Source organism: Callithrix jacchus, chromosome 8 (genome assembly GCF_049354715.1).
Source record: "Callithrix jacchus isolate 240 chromosome 8, calJac240_pri, whole genome shotgun sequence".
In the NCBI taxonomy this organism is placed as follows: domain Eukaryota; kingdom Metazoa; phylum Chordata; class Mammalia; order Primates; family Cebidae; genus Callithrix; species Callithrix jacchus.
In genome coordinates, this window is record NC_133509.1 from 25,778,003 (window position 1) to 25,799,490 (window position 21,488).

Genomic DNA, 21,488 nt, shown 5'->3' on the forward strand with positions numbered 1-21,488 from the left:
GGGTACAGAAGGGACACTCTCACCAGAGACAGACCCTGTGTGGGTCAGGGGTTTTGATTTGTAGACACCTGAATCTGAATCTACTCCAGCTAATTGTATGGTAACAGAAACAAGTTTATAAGGATGAATTGGTGCTCAGCATCAATTTCAGTCTCCTTGTGTGCCTTCCTTCACTGAGGAAGCTGGACAGCTCAGATCTGTATTCCCCTGTAGCAGGATTTGTGGTGTGATTTGGGCTCAGCTGATCAGATGGGCTTGCATGGAACGTGGAAATGAGGAGGAGGCCATAGTTCCGCTAGGTCTGCTGATTTTTCAGTGGCCCTTGAGAAATTCAGTGTCCAGTCACTAGCTTTGTGTGTATTAAGCAGAGCATGAGGCATGAACTAGAATAGTAATAGAATAGTAGAATGGCAGGCAGGGAGTGACTCTTCAGCGAGCAGCAGCGGTTGTGGTATCGGATCATGGTGGTGTCCTGATTGTGACAATTTGCCAAGCTGAGTCTCACCTGCTGTCTTCTCCGTCACACTTTCTGCTAAGTTGCTTCCTTTCTCTGGGCCTTGTGAGAAACAAACTCACCTGTCCAAACCCAAAGAATAGACTCAGAGACCCGGAGATCAGTGAAAGTAAGACTTTTAATTATGATCTTGCAAGACTGGGTGTCTGATGTGCAGACACAGCCAGCACAATTTTAACCAGCAATGTATCCCCTAGTGAACAGGTCCCTCCTCAGTTCCTCATAGGCTGAGTACCATGGGGCCACAATCTTCCCAGATGTCACTTATTGGTCGTGTGTAGGAGCTTTAGGTGTTTTCTTTAGAGGGGGTCTTGCTGCATTCTGTTTCAGCCCACAATGCATTGCAATCCTAGTTAGCTCAGGGGCTCTTTCAGTATTTGACTTGGCCAGGAGCAGTGGCTCACACTTGTAATTCCGGCACTTCGGGAGGCCGAGGCAGGCGGATCACTTGAGGCCAGGAGTTTGAGACCAGCCTGGTCAACATGATGAAACCCCGTCTCGACTAAAAATACACACACACACAAAAAAAATTAACCTATCATGGGTGGTGGACACCTGTAATCCCAGCTATTTGGGAGGCTGAAGTAGGAGAATTGCTTGAACCCAGGAGATGGAGGCTGTAGTGAGCCAAGATCATGCCATTGCAATCCAGCCTGGGCCACAAGAGCAAAGCTCTGTCCCAAAGAAACAACAACAACAACAACAACAACAACAGTATTTGACTTATGACCTAAGTAGCTGGGCAGGCAGTTAAGAACGGACAAAGCAATCTATTTTGCAAACTAATAAACTTTCATTTTAGACTGAACTTCTTCTGTTCAGGTGAGGGCAACTAGGGTGGGGTGGGGGCGGAGGATGGTGCACAACAAGCAGGCGTCGGCTGTCCGAGCAGGGGCTGAGTATATCTTGTTTCTTATGTGGTTTGCTAACCTAAGCCGATTTAAGGCACTTTGCCTTGGAAATGGACCACTGTATACATTATTTCCTTCAGGCCTCAGTTGCTTCATTTGACGAAAAGGGGTCAGAACACTGTTGCATTCAAGAATCAGCTCCCAGCTTCCTCCCAGGGCTCACCCCTTACAGGGGAAGACATCCTGGGATTCAGAGACACTTTGCAAAGGTCTCTACCTATTCAGAGCAGCTATTTTTCCGAGTGGAGTCATACTTCCTAATAATCTCACCAACGCTACATGGCAGAGCCACATCTTATACAGGCATGGGTTCTAAAGTCAGCACTTAAAGGAAAAATCCTATTTAGTGGCCCGGCGTGGTGGCTCACGCCTATAATCCAAGTACTTTGGAGGCCAAGGTGGGCAGATCACCTGAGATCAGGAGTTCAAGACCAGCCTGACCAACATGGTGAAACCCTATCTTTAAAAAAATTTTTTTTTAAATCCTATTTAGTAAAAATGACCTTGAAAATCCTCTAGGTTCTCTATATATTGCATGACAAAGTTATCTTTGAATAAGATCAAGATAGCCAGCTTTTCCTCCAGCGGGTAGACAGGTACCAGCTTCTTCATCTGAGTACCAGATACAATGGTAGGCTTGTGTTTTGGGATGTTTTGTATGAAAAATAGAAAACGTTCAATGCAGCTGGGTGTGGTGGCTCATGCCTGTAATCCCGGCACTCTAGGAGGCCGAGGCAGGCAGATCACTTGAGGTCAGGAGTTCAAGACTAGCCTGGGCAACATGAAAAAAACTCCATCTCTACTAAAGATACAAAAAGTAGCCGGGTGTGGTAGCACACAACTGTAGTCCCAGCTATATGGGAAGCTGAGATGGGAGGATGGCTTAAACTCGGGAGGTGGAGGTTGCAGTGAGCTGACATCACACCATTGCACTCCAGCCTGATAGAGTGAGACTCTGTCTCAAAAAAAATGTTCAATGCTACATATATACCTGGTGCTGGGAGGTAGATGCTCACATTATGAAAGATTGAGCTGGGCGGGGGTGGGGTGACACAAGGAGCATATAGAATGTGTAGGGCAGGGCAGGGCTCTGAAAGGTCAAAGGCCAATAGGCTGGGGGAGGGCCTCAAGAGATGGGGCTAGTGGGAGGCAGTGGTGCTGAAGGGTCCTCAGTAGCCCTGCCAGATCCTTCCAACCCAACCTCCCTTCTGCTCAGCAGTGCCCGGTTTGAAAGGGCCCTTCCATGACTTTGCCAGAAGAGCTGTCAGGAAGGCTCCAGTGATTGTCATCCATGTTGAGAGAGAAGCAGTGACATGGAGGTGTGGAAGACTGGGAGACCAGGGGAAAAAGGGTGCAGGGTGATGGATGGGTCGGTTAGCTGAAAAGCAAGGGGGTGGCATTCTGTCATGGGAGATGAGTGGGGGTGAGAATGGAAAAGCAGAAACAGAGATTGTGATGTGGGGAAGCTCAGGGCTTGCTTCCCCTGGAAAGCAGATTGACTCATTGAGACAATGCAAAAAATCCAGGAAGGTGAGAGGGCTCAAATAGGAAGCTAGAGAGTTTATTTATTTGAGACTGAGTCTCCCTCTGTCGCCCACACTGGAGTGGAATGTCACCATTTCAGCTTACTGCAACCTCTGCCTCCTGGGATTAAGTGACTCTCATGTCTCAGTCTCCCGAGTAGCTGGGATTAGAAGCACCTGCCACCACGCCGGGCTAATTTTTGTATTTTTAGTAGAGACAGGGTTTCATCACATTGGCCAGGCTAGTCTCAAACTCCTGACCTCAAGTAATCCACCTGACTTAGTCTCCCAAAGTGCTGGGATTACAGGCGTGAGCCACTGCTCCCGGCCGAGCTAGAGAGTTTAGACTGATGCATGGACTGGGAGTTTTGAACAGGAAAGTGGCTGTCATCAATTTGGTGCCTTGGGAAGCTCAGCTGGGCTATAACAGATAGAGTCAGAGGCCAGGGGAAATCCAGCCCCAGATGAGGTGATGATGACGGCGTGGAAAGGGGGAACACAGGAGAGGGATGTGGCATGCTTTGAGCTAAGGGACCTGGGAGCCAAACTCCGATTCCTTCCATGAACACTATGTTGATCTCCCTCCTCTCTGATTGTCAGGACCAAGTCATTACATTTTCAGAGACAAAGCTTCTTGTTTTAAGAACATACAAAGGTATTCTGGGTCCTAAAACTGTAATCACCAGATGGGTTCTTCTTACCTGCTGCACAGACAAAATCAGTTCACTGGGACTGTGGCACTGGAGTAGAGAAAGTTAACTAACACGCGGCTAACCCAGACAAAACTAAAGTTATCACTTTTACACCAGTCTTTCTGAAGGCTCAGAAGCTAGTGTTTTCATGGACAATTTGGTGGGCAGGGGAATGGGTGCTGCTGATTAGTTGGGGATGGAATCATAGGGGTATGGAAAGCAGTCCTCGTTCACAAAGCCCGCCTCTGGGTGGGGCCACAGGACGAGTTGAGCCATGAGTCCCAAGTCCAGGTAGGGTCAGTCTGGAAAACATCTCAAAAAAATCTAATCTTAGGTTCTACAATAGTGTTGCTACCTACAGGAGCAATTAGGAAAGTCTCAAGTCTTGTGACCTCTGGCCACACAACCCCTGAGAATTACTGCGCATGTTTTAGGGATTATAGAAATTATACCTACATTCTAGTAGAGTTCAAGCCCCTCTCATATTCTTATGGCTTTTTTTTTTGAGACAGAATCTTGCTCTTTGACTCAGGCTGGACTGCAGTGGTGTGATCTTGGCTCACTGCAACCTCTGCCTTCCTGGTTCAAGTGATTCTCCTGCCTCAGCCCACTGAGTAGTTGGGATTACAGGCATGTGCCACCACGCCTGGCTAATTTTTGTGTTTGCAGTAGAGATGGGGTTTCACCATGTTGGCCAGGATAGTCCTGAACTCCTGACCTCAAGTGGTCTGCCCACCTCCCCACCTTACGTTTCCAAAGTGCTGGGATTACAGATGTGAAGCACTGCACCTAGCCTCTTACGGCTTTTCATTGGTCTGACATAGGCTGTTTTCAGTTTCTGAGTGAGGAGTCAGTTTTAGGGAAGGACTGTTATCATCTTTGCTTTCAAGTTAAACTATAAATTCTTCCCCAGGTTAACTTGACTTACACCCAGGAAATGACCAAGAACAGCCTGGAGGTCAGAAGCAAGATAGAGTCAACTATGTCAGATTTCTCTTACTGTCATAATTTTGCAAAGGCAGTTTAAAAACTAAAAGAGAGAAAGCATAAGGTTTTCTGACATCCGACCCAGGAATGAGACAGCTTCCCTAGGGCTGTGGGACTCTCTACTGCATGGATTGGAGCAGACTCAGCTTGTCTGGCTTCTGCTTGAGCAGTTTTCCACCATCCCTGCTGCCAACACCACAGAAACACCCTCAATGAGGAAAAACCTTTGCAACTTGAAAATTTAAGTGCTCACTTAACTGAAGTCACAGAGGTGAATATAACCAGAATCAATAGTGGCAAAGACTGCCTGTGATGTTTCCCACTCCAGGTTCAGAGAGACTAGTGAGTCTCTATTGGAGCTTGCCTGCAGGGTCACTTGATTCATGCGTTTTTTTTTTTTTTTTTCAATAAATATTTATTGAACACCTACCATGCGCCAATTCTCGGGATGGGGGATACAGCAGTGAACAAAGCAACCAAGTCCCTGCACTCATGGAGCCTACATTCTAACAGGAAATAGACAACAAGCAAATGAGTTAAATGTGTAGCATGTGAAACCATAATAACGAAACGGGATAGTTCCCTTGACCTTGACCCCCTTCGTGGACAGGAACCAGAGTGGCTTGTTTCACTCAGCCTGCTGCCGCTGGCCACTCCTCGTGAGAGGGAGCGTACAAGTGAGTGCAGGAACCGGCCAGTCACTCCTTTCTGGGGAGGAGAAGGCTCTGTGCAGCCTGCAGCAGCGTCCAAGTCCCTGCTCGGCACCCAGGTTCCTCTCCAGCATCCAGGAAGAATCAGGTCACATGAATGGATTGAAGGGTAGTGTATGCAGAGCATCGTATTGGGTGATGGCTCTCAGCAGGATGGGAGTTGGAAAGGGGATGGTGCAGGAAGGTGATCTTCCCTGAAGCTGCACTATCTGAACTTAGCTGTGTCTATCCATAGTCTCTGTCACTCAGTTAATGTTTCTCCACTGGCCACTCAGCCACTTGTATCCCCAGTGCCCAGCAGCCTGCAACCCCGCTGGTCAGCTGCTTGTGTTGCTCTGCTAGCTTAAGTCTTTTTATGGGCACAGGAAAGAGGCAGGGCAGGTCAAACAAGCAACCGTTTTGTGGAAAAAGGGGGTCAGCTGTTTTCACTTGAGGCTTCGGCTCCCAGCTTAAGGGTGGAGGTCAGCTGGGAGCCCAGCCATTCTGTATCAGTAAGTGCTATGGAGAGAAATGAAACAGAATAATGAGTATAAGGGGTGCTGGGGTTTGCCATATATGCTGGGTGTTCAAGGAAGACCTCACCAAGCTGGGCAAATTGGAGCAGAGACCCAGTGAAAGTGAAGGAGCAAGCTATGTGGATATCTGGGAGGAGGTATGTGAAAATGCAGAGGCCTAGAGATTGTGCTTGGTGTTCAAGGAACAGAGAAAAGGAAGGAATGAGAATAATGCAGAGTGAGCAAGGGATGTAGGAGATGAGGCCAAAGAGGAGGGGTCAGACCAGGACCTTGGAGGCCACTGTGAGGACTTTGACACTGAGTAGGATGGAGTTCTGAGCAGAGAATGACATGAGCTGCCTTCCACTTTAATAGCATCCTCTGGCTGTGGTGCTGAGACTAGTTAGGAGGCTGCTGCCATCATCCAGAGCAGAGATGATGGTGGCCTGGACCAGGATTGTGTATATATATATATACATGCCTTTTTTAGAGATCGGATCTTGCTCTGTCACCCAGGCTGAAGTGCAGTGGTGTAGTCATAACTCCCTACAGCCTTGGACTCCTGACTCAAGTGATCCACACACCTCAGCCTCCCAATAGTAAGGACTACAGGTATGTACCACCACACCTGGCTAACTTTTTAATTTTCTTTATTTTTTGTAGAGATGGAGTCTATGTTGCCCAGGCTGATCTCCAACTCTTGGCCTCAAGTGATCCTCAAGCCTCAGCCTCCTTAGTGCTGGAATTACAGGTGTGAGCTACCATGCCCAGTCCAGGATGATATTTATCAGTGGGGAAGGAGTGGATTTTTGTAGGAGGCAGGCCCAGGGCATCTGAAAAACTCAGATTTTAGTCTTATGGGCTTTAGATGAACAGTCTCCAAAGCAGATGCTCACCCTCAAGCCTGACCCTTCTGGTCCAGTCCCATGAAAGAAGGGTGACTGCAATGTTTTGAGTAGGGTCACATTCATTTGGAATAGGTATCTAATCTAGTGGAATAACTGCTTTGAGGCTGGGTATGGGGGCTCACCCCTGAAATCCCAGCACTCTGGGAGGTTGAGGTCAGAGGACTGCTTGAGCCCAGGATTTGAGACCAGTCTAGGCAACAAAATCGGCCAGGCATGGTGGGATACACCATGTAGCTGGGATGGCATGTAGTCCCGGCTACTTGGGAGGCTGAGGTGGGAGGATCGCTTGAGCCCAGGAAGTTAAAACTACAGTGAGCTGAGATAGTGCCACTGCATTCCAACCTGGGCAACAAATTAAGATCAAACACTAGAACTTATACCTTCTATCTAACTGTATTTTTGTACCCCTTAACCAACCTCCCTTCATTCATCCCCACCCCACAACTCTCCCCAGTCTCTGGTAACCCTCATTCTACTTTCTACCTCCATAAGATCCATGTTTTTGGCTCCTGCATGTGCATGAGAACTTGCGATATTTGTCTCTCTGTGCATGGCTCTGTGAAAGAAAAATAAAAACTTGGGACCCCCGAATAATGACCACCAGTTTCATTCATGTTGCTGTGAATGATAGGACTGTATTCTTTTTATGGCTGAATACTACTCTATTGTGTAGATATACCACATTTTCTTTATCCATTTGTCTGCTGATGGACACTTAAATTGATGTCATAATTTGGCTATTGTGAATAGTGCTGCAATAAACATGAGAGTGAAGACATCTCATTGAATGATAAACTGATTTCCTTTCTCTTGGGCATATACCCAGCAGTGGGACTGCTGAGTCATATGGTAGTCCTATATTTAGTTTTTTGAGGAAACTCTATATTGTTCTCCATAGAGGTTGTACCTACTTACATTCCCATGTGGAATGTAAGAGCCCGCATTTCTCCACATCCTCACCAGCAGTTGCTACTTTTTTTTTTTTTTTTTTTTGAGATGCAGTTTCGCTCTTGTTACCCAGGCTGGAGTGCAATGGTGCGATCTTGGCTCACCGCAACCTCCACCTCCTGGGTTTTCAGGCAATTCTCCTGCCTCAGCCTCCTGAGTAGCTGGGATTACAGGCACGCGCCACCATGCCCAGCTAATTTTTTTGTATTTTTAGTAGAGACGGGGTTTCACCATGTTGACCAGGATGGTCTCGATCTCTTGACCTCGTGATCCACCTGCCTCGGCCTCCCAAAGTGCTGGGATTACAGGCTTGAGCCACCACGCCCAGCTGCTATTTTTAATCTTTTTTTTTTTTTTTGAGACCGAGTTTCGCTCTTGTTGTCCAAGCTGGAGTGCAATGCCAGGATCTTAGCTCACGGCAACCTCCACCTCCTGGGTTCAAGCAATTCTCCTTCCTCAGCCTCCCAAGTAGCTGGAATCACAGGCATGCGCCACCATGCCCAGCTAATTCTGTCACATTGTGACTAGAGATGGGGTTTCTTCATGTTGGTCAGGCTGGTCTCAAATTCCCAACCTCAGGTGATCCGCCCGCCTTGGCCACCCAAAGTGCTGGGATTACAGGCATGAGCCACTGTGCCCAACCTTCTTTATCGTTTTGATAAGTCATTTTAACTTGAGTGCGTTGATATTGCATTATGGTTTTGATTTGCATTTCCCAGATGATTAGTGACATTGATCATTTTTCATATACTTGTTCTTTTGGGAAATGTTTATCAGAACATCTGCCCATTTTTAATTGATTTGCTTTTTGTTATTGAGCTGAGCTTTTTATATACCTGGTTATTAAATCCTTATCGAATGGATAGTTTGCAAATATTTTCTCCCATTCTGTTGGTTGTCTCTTCATTCTGCTGATTATTTCCTTTGCTGCATGGAAGCCTTTTAGCTTGATATAATTTCGCTTATCTATTTTTGCTCTGGTTTCCTGTGCTTTTGAGGTCTTATCCAAAAAATATTTCCCCAGACTAATGTCTTGAAGCATTTCTCCAATGTTTTCTTCTAGCAGTTTCATAGTTCAGGTCTTACATTTAAGTCTTTATTCAATTTCGATTTAATTTTCATGTGAGAGAAAGGATCTAGTTTCATTTTTCTGCATATAGATATCCAGTTTTCACAGCTATTTATTAAAGAGACTGTCCTTTCCCCAATGTATGCTCTTGGCACTTCATCAAAAATCAGTTGGCGACAGATGTATCGGGGGAGGACTCAAGATGGCGCTGTGAGAACAACCCAGGATTGGAGCTCTCATTGAATCCGCAGAGAGGTGAGTCGGAGCTGCATTTCCAGACTGATCTTTGTTGCCCACGGAACGGGGAAACTCCCAAATATAAAGGAGACGCGGGACGCCAGGGAGTACCTCTGCCTGGCGAAGCTGGCAGCCGGGGTGGCGGTGGCTGGCCACCCCAGCACTCCCCACAGGGCGTGCTTGTCCGGGTGCCCTGTTGAACTGGCAACCTGAGACTTGAGAGGGCTGGACTTGAGACTGAACGAGACTTGGACAGGGGGCCAGCCCAGGGGATTGCAGGGACAGAGCGTTCAGGGTAGCCCAGTGGAACAAACAAAACCGCGATTTCAAACAATCCCTGGGCAGGCGGTCCGAGATGCTCTGAGGGGGAGGGGCGTCCACCATTACCGAGGCCACCCGCCCCAACTGAGATACACGCCCACTGCCGATGCAGCCAGTCATTGCCGAGGCAACCCGTCCCTACTGAGATACACGCCCACTGCTGACGCAGCCTGCCGTTGCAGAGGCAACCCGCTACAACGAAGAGACTCCACCGCAGGGCGTGGCGGAGACCACAGCAGAACAGCAGAGCCTGCAGCATCAGGGAGAACCACACAACAGCAAGGTGGAGCCTCGGCAGGCAAACAGTGGCTAGTCTGCCTCCTAGCTGGGCAGAACACCTCAGCGAACATCTAAAAATAAAGCCCGAACCCCCCAACACAGAGCATTTGAGAAAAAAAGGGTTTCTTTAATGAGCTCTGTTGCAGCAGAATCAAACATAGCAGCCTAACAGCCCTGAATGAACAACAGAGCTCACAGCGCAGCAATTGAGCTCCTATAAAGTACAGACTGTCTCCTCAAGCAGCTCCCTGACCCCTCTAAATCCAAAAGACTGACATTTGGCAGGCATCATCCTGGGAAAAAGATAGCAGAAAAAGAAACTGGTAGCATCCCTCACTGTGCCACAGCTGCTAGAGGTGCACCCCAGACAAGCAGGGCCTGGAGTGGACCTCAGCAGTCGTACAGCGAAGGGGCTAGACTGGTAGAAGGAAAACCAAGTAACATAAATACTTCATCATCAACAATCTGGGTGTCCACTCAGAGACCCAATAGAAAAGTCAGCAACTACGCAGACGACAAGCAGATAAATCCACAAAGATGGGAAGAAACCAGCGAAAAAAGGAGGAAAACACCCGAAACCAGAACACCTCGCCTCCTAGAAAGGAACAAAACTCCTCACCAGCAAGGGAACAAAGCTGGACGGAGAATGACTGTGACGAAATGACGGAATTAGACTTCAGAAGGTGGATAATGAGAAACTTTTGTGAGCTAAAAGAACATGTATTGAATCAATGCAAAGAAACTAAGGAACTTGAAAAAAGATATGGGGAAATGATAACAAGAATGGATAACTTAGAGAGGAATATGAATGAATTAAAGGAGCTGAAAAACACAATACGAGAACTTCGCGAAGCATGCACAAGTTTCAGTAGCCGAATTGACCAAGCAGAAGAAAGAATATCTGAAGTCAAAGACCAACTGAATGAAATAAAACGAGAAACCAAGATTAGAGAAAAAAGCACAAAAAGGAATGAACAAACTCTCCAAGAAATGTGGGACTATGTGAAAAGACCTAACCTACCTTTGATAGGTGTACCAGAAGGGGACGAAGAGAATGAATCCAAGCTGGAAAATACTCTTCAGGACATCATCCAGGAAAATTTCCCCCACCTAGCAAGACAGGCCAACACTCAAATGCAGGAAATACAGAGAACACCACAAAGATATTCCGCAAGAAGAGCAACCCCAAGGCACATAATCGTCAGATTCAACAAGGTTGAAATAAAGGAGAAAATACTAAGGGCAGCCAGAGAGAAAGGTCGGGTCACCCACAAAGGGAAGCCCATCAGACTCACAGCAGATCTCTCGGCAGAAACACTACAAGCCAGAAGAGAGTGAGGGCCAATATTCAACATTCTTAAAGAAAAGAACTTTCAACCCAGAATTTCATATCCAGCCAAACTGAGCTTCAGAAGTGAAGGAAAAATAAAATCCTTTGTGAACAAGCAAGTACTCAGAGATTTTGTCACCACCAGACATGCTTTACAAGAGCTCCTGAAAGAGGCACTACACATAGAAAGGAACAACCAGTACCAGCCATTCCAAAATCACACTAAATGCTAAAGAGCATCAACATAATGAAGAATCTACAACAAGTAACAGGCAAAACAGCCACTTAGCATCAAAATGGCAGTATCAAATTCACACATAATAATATTAACCCTAAATGTAAATGGACTAAATGCACCAATCAAAAGACACAGACTGGCAAATTGGATAAAAATCCAAAACCCATCAGTGTGCTGTATCCAGGAAACCCATCTCACATGCAAGGATACACAAAGGCTCAAAATAAAGGGATGGAGGAAGATTTACCAAGCAAATGGACAGCAATAAAAAGCAGGAGTTGCAATTCTCATCTCTGATAAAATAGACTTTAAAGCAACAAAGATCAAAAGAGACAAAGAAGGCCATTACATAATGGTAAAAGGATCGATACAACAGGAAGAGCTAACGATCCTGAACATATATGGACCCAATGCAGGAGCACCCAGATACATAAGGCAAGTTCTTAATAACTTACAAAGAGACTTAGACTCCCACACAATAATAGTGGGAGACTTTAATACTCCACTGTCAATATTAGACAGATCAACCAGACAGAAAATCAACAAGGATATCCAGGTCTTGAACTCACACCTGGAGCAAGCAAACCTGATAGACATTTACAGAACTCTCCACCCCAAATCCACAGAATGCACATTCTTCTCAGCACCACATCACACCTACTCTAAAATTGACCACATAATTGGAAGTAAAGCACTGCTCAACAAATGCAAAACAACTGAAATCATAACAAACAGCCTCTCAGACCATAGTGCAATCAAGTTAGAACTCAGAATACAGAAACCAACCCAGAACTGCACAGCTTCATGGAAACTGAACAACTGGCTCTTGAATGTTGACTGGGTAAACAATGAAATGAAGATAGAAATAAAGAAGTTCTTCGAAACCCATGAGAACGAAGACACAACATGCCAGAACCTCTGGGACACATTTAAAGCAGTCTCTAGAGGAAAGTATATAGCAATAAGTGCCCATATTAGGAGAATGGAGAGATCCAAAATTGACACCCTATCGTCAAAATTGAAAGAGCTAGAGGAGCAAGATCAAAAAAACTCAAAACCCAGCAGAAGACAAGAAATAACTAAGATCAGAGCGAAACTGAAGGAGATTGAGACACGAAAAACCCTTCAAAAAATCAATAAATCCAAGAGCTGGTTTTTTGAAAAGATCAACAAAATAGACAGACCACTAGCCAGACTGATTAAAAATAAAAGAGAGAACAACCAAATAGATGCAATAAAAAATGATAAAGGGGAAATCACCACAGACTCCACAGAAATTCAAACCATCATCAGAGAATATTACAAACAACTCTATGCACATAAACTAGTAAACCTGGAAGAAATGGATAAATTCCTGGACTCCTGTGTCCTCCCAAGCCTAAACCAGGAGGAAGCTGAAACTATGAATAGACCAATAACAAGGTCAGAAGTCGAGGCAGCAATTAAGAGCCTACCACTCATAAAAAAGCCCAGGTCCAGACGGGTTCACAGCCGAATTCTACCAGACACACAAAGAGGAGCTGGTACCATTCCTTCTAAAACTATTTCAAACAATCCAAAAAGAGGGAATCCTTCCCAAATCATTTTTTATGAGACCAACATCATCCTGATACCAAAACCCGGCAGAGACCCAACAAGAAAAGAAAACTTCAGGCCAATATCCATGATGAACATAGATGCAAAAATCTTCAATAAAATATTGGCAAGCCGATTGCAACAGCAAATAAAAAAACTTATTCATCATGATCAAGTAGGATTCATCCCAGGGATGCAAGGCTGGTTCAACATACGCAAGTCTATCAACGTAATTCACCACATAAACAGAACCAAAAACAAAAACCACATGATTATCTCAATCGACGCAGAGAAGGCATTTGACAAAATTCAACAGCCCTTTATGCTAAAAACCCTCAATAAACTCGATATCGATGGAACGTATCTCAAAGTAATAAAAGCTATTTATGACAAACCAACAGCCAATATCATACTGAATGGGCCAAAACTGGAAGCATTCCCTTTGAAATCTGGCACTAGACAAGGATGCCCTCTTTCACCACTCCTATTCAATATAGTTCTGGAAGTTCTAGCCAGAGCAATCAGGCAAGAAAAAGAAATAAAGGGTATTCAAATAGGAAAGGTGGAAGCCAAATTGTCTCTATTTGCAGACAACATGATAGTATACCTAGAAGACCCCATCGCCTCAGCTCAAAAACTCCTGAAACTGATAAGCAACTTCAGCAAAGTCTCAGGATATAAAATCAATGTGCAAAAATCACAAGCATTCGTCTACACCAATAACAGACTTAAAGAAAGCCAAATCAAGAACGAACTGCCATTCACAATTGCTACAAAAAGAATGAAATACCTTGGAATACAACTCACAAGGAACGTAAGGGACCTCTTCAAGGAGAACTACAAACCACTGCTCAACGAAATCAGAGAGGACACAAACAGATGGAGAAACATTCCATGTTCATGGTTAGGAAGAATTAATATCGTGAAAATGGCTATACTGCCCAAAGTAATTTACAGAATCAACGCTATCCCCATCCAGCTACCATTGACTTTCTTCACAGAACTGGAAAAAACCACCATGAACTTCATATGGAACCAAAAGAGAGCCCGCATAGCCAAGTCAATTCTAAGCAAAAAGAACACAGCAGGGGGCATCACACTACCGGATTTCAAACTATACTACAAGGCTACAGTAATCAAAACAGCATGGTACTGGTACCAAAACAGAGATACAGACCAATGGAACAAAACAGAGGCACAGGAGGCAACACAACATATCTACAACTATACAATCTTTGATAAACCTGACAAAAACAAGCAATGGGGAAAGGATTCCCTGTTTAATAAATGGTGTTGGGAACACTGGCTAGCCATGTGCAGAAAGCAGAAACTGGACCCCTTCCAGACACCTTACACTAAAATTAACTCCAGATGGATTAAAGACTTAAACATAAGACCTGGCACCATAAAAACCCTAGAAGGAAATCTAGGCAAAACTATCCAGGACATAGGAGTAGGCAAGGACTTCATGAACAAAACACCAAAAGCATTGGCAACAAAAGCCAAAATAGACAAATGGGACCTAATGAAACTCCACAGCTTCTGCACGGCAAAAGAAACAGTCACTAGAGTGGATCGGCAACCAACAGAATGGGAAAAAATTTTTGCAGTTTACCCATCTGACAAAGGGCTGATATCCAGAATTTACAAAGAACTCAAACGGATTTACAGGAAAAAAACAAACAAGCCCATTCAAAAGTGGGCAAAGGATATGAACAGACACTTTACAAAAGAAGACATATATGAGGCCAACAATCATATGAAAAAATGCTCATCGTCACTGGTCATCAGAGAGATGCAAATCAAAACCACATTGAGATACCATCTCACGCCAGTTAGAATGGCAATCATTAAAAAATCTGGAGACAACAGATGCTGGAGAGGATGTGGAGAAAAAGGAACACTTTTACACTGTTGGTGGGAGTGTAAATTAGTTCAACCATTGCGGAAGACAGTGTGGTGATTCCTCAAGGCCTTAGAAATAGAAATTCCATTTGACCCAGCAATCCCATTACTGGGTATATATCCAAAAGACTATAAATCGTTCTACTATAAGGACACATGTACACGAATGTTCATTGCAGCACTGTTTACAATAGCAAAGACCTGGAATCAACCCAAATACCCATTGATAATAGACTGGATTGGAAAAATGTGGCACATATACACCATGGAATATTATGCAGCAATCAGAAATGATGAGTTTGTGTCGTTTGTAGGGACATGGATGAATCTGGAGAATGTCATCCTCAGCAAACTGACACAAGAACAGAAAATGAAACACCGCATATTCTCACTCATAGGCGGGTGATGAAAAATGAGAACACATGGACTCAGAAAGGGGAGTACTAAACACTGGGGTCTATTGGGGGGAAAAGGGGAGGGCCAGTGGGAGGGGTGGTGGGGAGGGATAGCTTGGGGAGAAATACCAAATGTGGGTGAAGGGGAGAAGGAAAGCAAAGCACACTGCCATGTGTGTACCTATGCAACTGTCTTGCATGCTCTGCTCATGTACCCCAAAACCTAAAATCCAGTAAAAAATTAAAAAAAAAAAAATCAGTTGGCTATCAATGTGTAGCCTTTGTCAAAGATGACTTGCCTGTAGACCTGTGGGTTTACATCTATCTGGGTTCTCTATTCTGTTCTATTGGTCTATGCATCTATTTTAATGCCAGTACCATTCTATTTGGGTTACTATAGCTTTGTAGTAATATTTCACTTTGTCTGTTTGTTTTTGAGACGGAGTCTTGGTCTGCCGCCTAGGCTGGAGTGCAGTGGTGCCATCTCTGCTCATTGCAACCTCCATCTCCTGGATTCAAACAGTTCTCCTGTCTCAGCCTCCCGAGTGGGGATTACAGGCATGCACCACCACATCTGGCTAGTTTTTGTACTTTTAATAGAAACAGCGTTTCACCATGTTGGACATGTTGGTCTCAAACTCCTGACTTCAGTGATCCCCCCGCCTCACCCTTCCAAAGTGTTGGGATTACAGCGTGAGCCACCGTGCCCGGCCTGTAATAATATTTTGAAGTCAGGTAGTGTGATGCCTCCAGCTTTGCTCAGGATAACTTTGGCTGTTTGGGATCTTTTGTGGTTCCATATGAATTTTAGGGTTTTTTTTCTATTTCTGTAAAGAATATCATTGATATTTTGGTATGCAGAGATCTTTAAATTTGTTTTTTGGTTTTTTTTTTTTTTACTTAAAAATTTTGTTAAAATTTCTTTATACTTTTTTAAAAAACAAATAGACATGGGGTCCCACAATGTTGCCCTGATTGGTCTCAAACTCTTGGCTCAAGCAATCCTCCCATCTCAGCCTAATTTGTTTTAATTTTGTCTTTTGACACTATAAAATAAAATGAGTGTTCCAATGAGCTGAACAGAGGAGGTTGGCTTTATGGGCAGAAGAGGGCTGAAGACAGAATTGAGAATAAAGAGTAGATTGGTTGTTTCAAAGTTACCTTCCTTGTAAGGTAGAAGCGGAAGGGACTTCTTTTTCACACCAGCTAAAACTGGCCTGTTTGGGGATTTGACTCCTTCTCTCTCTTGATTTCTTGTAAGGTCAGGTAAATAATTTCATTTAGGCTTGGTGGCGTGGAACTTCAGTGTGAGTGACTCCACTATGGTTTGGTCTGTTGGGCCTAGTGCAGGAGCTCAATCCAAACCGATGACCTCCTCTAAATTTTATTTAACACCATAAAGGGACTTAATTGGCTCACATAACTGAAGAAAATTTCAAAGGAAGTTCTTGTAGAGAACAGGCAAGACTAGATTCAGAAACTGAAAGAATGACACCTGGGATCCAGAACTTCTCTCTCTCTTGTCTATGCCTTCCACAGAGAGAGGCTTTATTCTCAGATACCACACATGGTGAGTTTGGCCATACCTCCAAACTCACCCACGTGGTGGCAAAATGGCTCCAGCAGTTCCAGATGTCAGAACCTCACTCTCACAACTTGAGGAAAAAAAAAAAAAGCCTCTCTTTCTCAGAAGCTCCAACAAGTCTTCCTGTGAGGTGTTGCTTCTAATTAGGTTCTATCCCCAATTTTTGATCCAAATGCTGGATACATGGTGGACCTCTGGATGGGAACTGAGGAAGAGCTGACTTGCCCAGGGAACTTGCAGAGTCATGTGGACAGGAGCCACAGGAAATGACTATCAAATGTCCACGAAGATCCTGACCACCAAGTTTCTATGTTCAATCACCACTGCCTCCCAGGAACGTCTTCTCTGACTCCTCAAACACATTGTTACTAGCTGTTTACCTCTCATTGTCCCAACTCCCCAAACTAAGGGACAAGCTTTATATACTGGAGCTAGCCTTATATCCTGCGTCCCAGCCCTTAGTACAGGGCCTGGCTAAGATCAGCCATCAGATCCATGTGTGTTGCTCAATGGGACTGTCCTTTCTTGGCAGGTGAGCCATTCATGAGCTGCTCAAGTCCCACCTTCCTCTGATAAGGGAGCTGCCCTGTTGCCCATGCAGCTGGCTAATGTTTCTGAGAAAATACAAGAACTTCACTTGATACAAGGAGTGGCCTGTTTTAGATTTAAGTTTGTTTGAGTTGAATGTTTCTTTTACTTACAGCTGAAAACAACCTGATACCATGCCTTCTAGGGGTGTTTGGGGAATTTTTTTTTTTTTTTGACAGGGTCTCATACTGTTGCCCAGGCTGGAGTGCAGTGGTGGGATCTCAGCTCACTGCAACCTCCATCTCCCATATTCAAGAGATTCTCCCACCTCAGCCTCCCCAGTAGCTGGGACCACAGGTGCACGCCAACATACCTGGCTGATTTTTGTATTTTTTCGTAGAGATGGGATTTTACCAAGTTGACCAGGCTGGTCTTGAACTCCTGACCTCAGGTGACCTGCCTGCCTTGGCCTCCCAAAGTGCTGGGATTACAGGTGAGGCTCATGAGATAATGTATGTAAAGTATTTAACAAGTTTTTTCCCCCTTTTTTGAGATGGGGTCCATGCTGTCACCCAAGTTGGAGTCCAGTGGTGCAATCTTGACTCACTACAACCTCCACTTCCTGGGCTCAAGCAATCCTCTCAGCTCAGCCTCCTGAGTGTCTGGGACTGAAGACGTGCACCACCATGCCCGGCTAATTTTTTGTATTTTTGGTAGAAACAGGGTTTCACCATGTTGCCTGGGCTAATCTCCAACTTCTGGGCTCATGATATCTGCCAGCCTTGGCCTCCCAAGGGTGTGAGCCGCTGTCCTCTGCCTTAACAAGGTTTAATAGGTGTTAACTATTATTACCTTTTTTTTTTTTTTTCTTTAAAGATGGGGTTTCACCATGTTGGTCAGGCTGGTCTTGAACTTCCGACCTCAGGTGATTCGCCTGCCTTGGCCTCCAAAGTGCTTGGATTACAGGCATGAGCCATCACGCCCGGCCTATCGTTACTTTTATTATCACTTATGCTAATGCTATCTATTTGTAAGCTTCTCAAGGGCAGGTATTAACCTCCTCACTGTTCTGGTATTAGCACATAATACTCAAATGGTATTTGTGCTAAACAAAAGTGTCCAGGCCACTAGTTTACAAGTCAAGTTTCCATCAGTAGAATTTTACAGGATTCCTGTAGAAAATTATTTTTGAAAGATTAATCATTTTATAATTCAAATAATTTATGTTTCATTTGTCTGTTGAACAGATTTGGGACTTCTTCCATGCAGAATCAGGTTTCTTTCACTCATTTATTCATTCACAGACTTTCTGGAGCCCCTGCCATATGCCAGGGCCTGTGCTAGGAGGTAGGGAGAGAGAGTAAACACTTCGTGCTTGTGTTCAGGAAGTCAGACAGAGAATTACAGCATGGCGAGCTATATGCTGTGAGAGGGAAGCATGGGTGGCTTTGAGGGCAATAAAGAGGGAGCCTGGTAGTGGTGGAGGGGAGTTTACAGGAGCAGAAAAAGCTTTAAAAAGAGGAGCTTCTGCTTCTGATTAACAACTAGAAGTTGGCTGATGAATGCTGCAAGGCTTGAAGGAGCATGAGGCTTATTTTCAGGAAATCCAGATAGTATTAGTTGTGTTTGGATTCCGTATTAGTAAGAATGGGGCTTGGGACAAGAGGTAAGAATGGGGTTTGGGACAAGAGATAAGACTGGAGAGTAGGTGACGATCAGGCCCCAAAAGGCCTTAAAGGCTGGACTGGAAAGTTATGATTTCATCTTGAAGGTGCTCAGGGAGACTTTGAAGACTTTAAGCAAACATGATCAAATCTGCCTTTCAAACAGAATATCCTGGTGGGGCGGGTGTGGTGGCTCATGCCTGTAATCCCAGCACTTTGGGAGGCTGAGGCAGGCGGGTCTCTTGAGGCCAGGATTTGGAGACCATCCTGGCCGACAAGGCAAAACTCTGTCACTACTAAAAACATGAAAACATTAGCCAGGAGTGGTGGCAACGTGTCTGTAGTCCCAGCTACTTGGGAGACTGAGGCAGGAGAATCGCTTGAACCCAGAAGGCAGAGTTTGCAGTGAGGTGAGATTGTGCCATTGCACTCCAGCCTGGGCAACACAGTGAGACTCTGTCTCAAAAAACAAAAACGAAAAAGAGAGAGAAGCCGGGTGCGGTGGATCAAGCATGCAATCTCAGCATTTTGGGAGGCCAAGGCAGGTGGATCACGAGGTCAAGAGATTGAGACCATCCTGGTCAACATGGTGAAACCCCGTCTCTACTAAAAATACAAAAAATTAGCTGGGCATGGTGGCGTGTGCCTATAATCCCAGCTACTCAGGAGGCTGAGGCAGGAGAATTGCCTGAACCCAGGAGGCGGAGGTTGCGGTGAGCCGAGATCACGCCATTGCACTCCAGCCTGGGTAACAAGAGTGATACCCTGTCTCAAAAAAAAAACCAACAAAAAAAGAGAGAATATCCTGGTGGGGCTGTAAAGCGTGATTACAGCAGTGATGAGAGGGTTGTGGGGGCAAGGCTGAAACAGGGAGACCACTTAGGAAATGACTCTTAGACTGGACCATGAACCATATAAAATAACCTTTTGTTGTTGTTGAAAATAATCAAATGCCCTCAACCTCCTTCTCAACACAATGGTTCAGATAAGAAGTGACTGGGAACCCACACCAAGGCAGCAGTAAAAGAGATAAGCCAAGAGACCTCAGGAGTTCTAGTCTGATAGGACATCGTGGTTTCTTTGATGAGGGGGCAAAAGAGAGGACATATGCCTGAATGTGGAAATATTAAATCACAGGCTATAAAAATCATTCTTGAACCTAGAAAGCTTACTTTAACCTGTGGATTTTGCAGCTGAAGCCTGATAGATTAATTCATTTGGGTATAGCCACACAGCAGATTTGGGGCTGGGCTTGAAACCCAGGATTCCTGACTGCTCTGCTGCACTGTCTTCAGTGTACCTTGGGTCTTCCAAGAAGGTATTTATATTTGCTTCCTGCCATCACAAACTATCTCAAACTGAGAGACTTGAACAACAGAAGTTGATTGTCTCATGGTTCTGGAGCCTGGAAATCAAAAGTGAAGGTATTGGCAGGGCTGGAGCCTTCTGAGAGCCGTGGGAAGAATCTGCTCCAGGCCTCTCTTCTTGGCTTACTAGACCTGCCATCCCAACCTCCGCCTTCATGATCCCATAGTGTTTCTCTCTGTGCGCTGACGTGTCTTCACACGGCCTTTCCCCTGTGTGTCTGTGTGCCTGTCTTCTCTTCTCATGAGAACGCCAGTCATTGGATTAGACCAACCCTGCTCCAGTATGGTTTCATTTTAACTACATCAACAACGACCGTATTTTCAAGTAAGGTCACAGAAACAGGTATTAGGAATTAAACACATGAGCTTCTTGGGGGGACGCAATTCAACCCGTAACAGTACATTTGAAATTTATGTTCCCATGTCATTTTTACTAACGGAATTCTTCCTTTTCCCTTAGAAAAGGGAACTGGGGTCTAAGGAATAGGGTCTTTTCTATTTCCATATCTTAACACAGTTCCAAGGACAGTATTCTGCACTATAAGCCTGCATCAACATTCTTAATCACCTGCTGGCAATAGCCAGGGATGTCAGTGAGGTTATAATGTGTGGGCTGGGGGGGTGGCTCACGCCTGTAATCCCTGCCCTTTGGTTAGAAGTTCAAGACCAACCCGGCAAACATGGTGAAACCCCATTTCTACAACAATACAAAAATTAGCCAAGTGTGGTGGCACACACCTGTAATTCCAGCTACTTGGGAGGCTGAGGCAGAAGAATTGCTTGAACCCAGGAGGAAGAGGTTGCAGTGAGCTAAGATCATACCACTGCACTCCAGCCTGGGCAACAGAGCAAGACTCCATCTTGAAAAAAACAACAACAAAAACCTTTTCATGTGTGGTCTGCTCTCATGGGTGAAGAGAAAAAACTCTTACCTGAATTCCTCTTGACTGGATAGGCAGAACATACAGTTGCCTTCCTGGGATGAGCAATGGTTCCCTTTGATTTCATATGCCAAGGGCTGTTACCCATCTGCTCTCATCTTACCCACAATCAGGCTCAGCAGTGGCTACAAAAGTCGGCCTCAGAATGGCAGGCAATCTTGTTTATCATGCTTTTGATTCTTGAAGATAGGACATTTATTTTGGAACTATCAATAACTAAACAGTCTTTCTCTGCATAGAACTAAAACATGGCCTCACTGAGAACTTAGCTCCTGAGAGGTTGTACTGAGAAGATTTAGAAAGGCCATGGGAGCCTCCAATTCAGTTATTACAGGAGCCCCTGTAGTAACTGAGACCATGTCTAACC

The 21,488-nt window shown here is 45.0% G+C and overlaps 1 pseudogene; it reads right to left on the reverse strand.

The window, feature by feature from the left end:
* Positions 1-21,488, reverse strand: part of LOC128928755 (uncharacterized) — a 108,809-nt pseudogene that overhangs the window by 19,121 nt on the left and 68,200 nt on the right.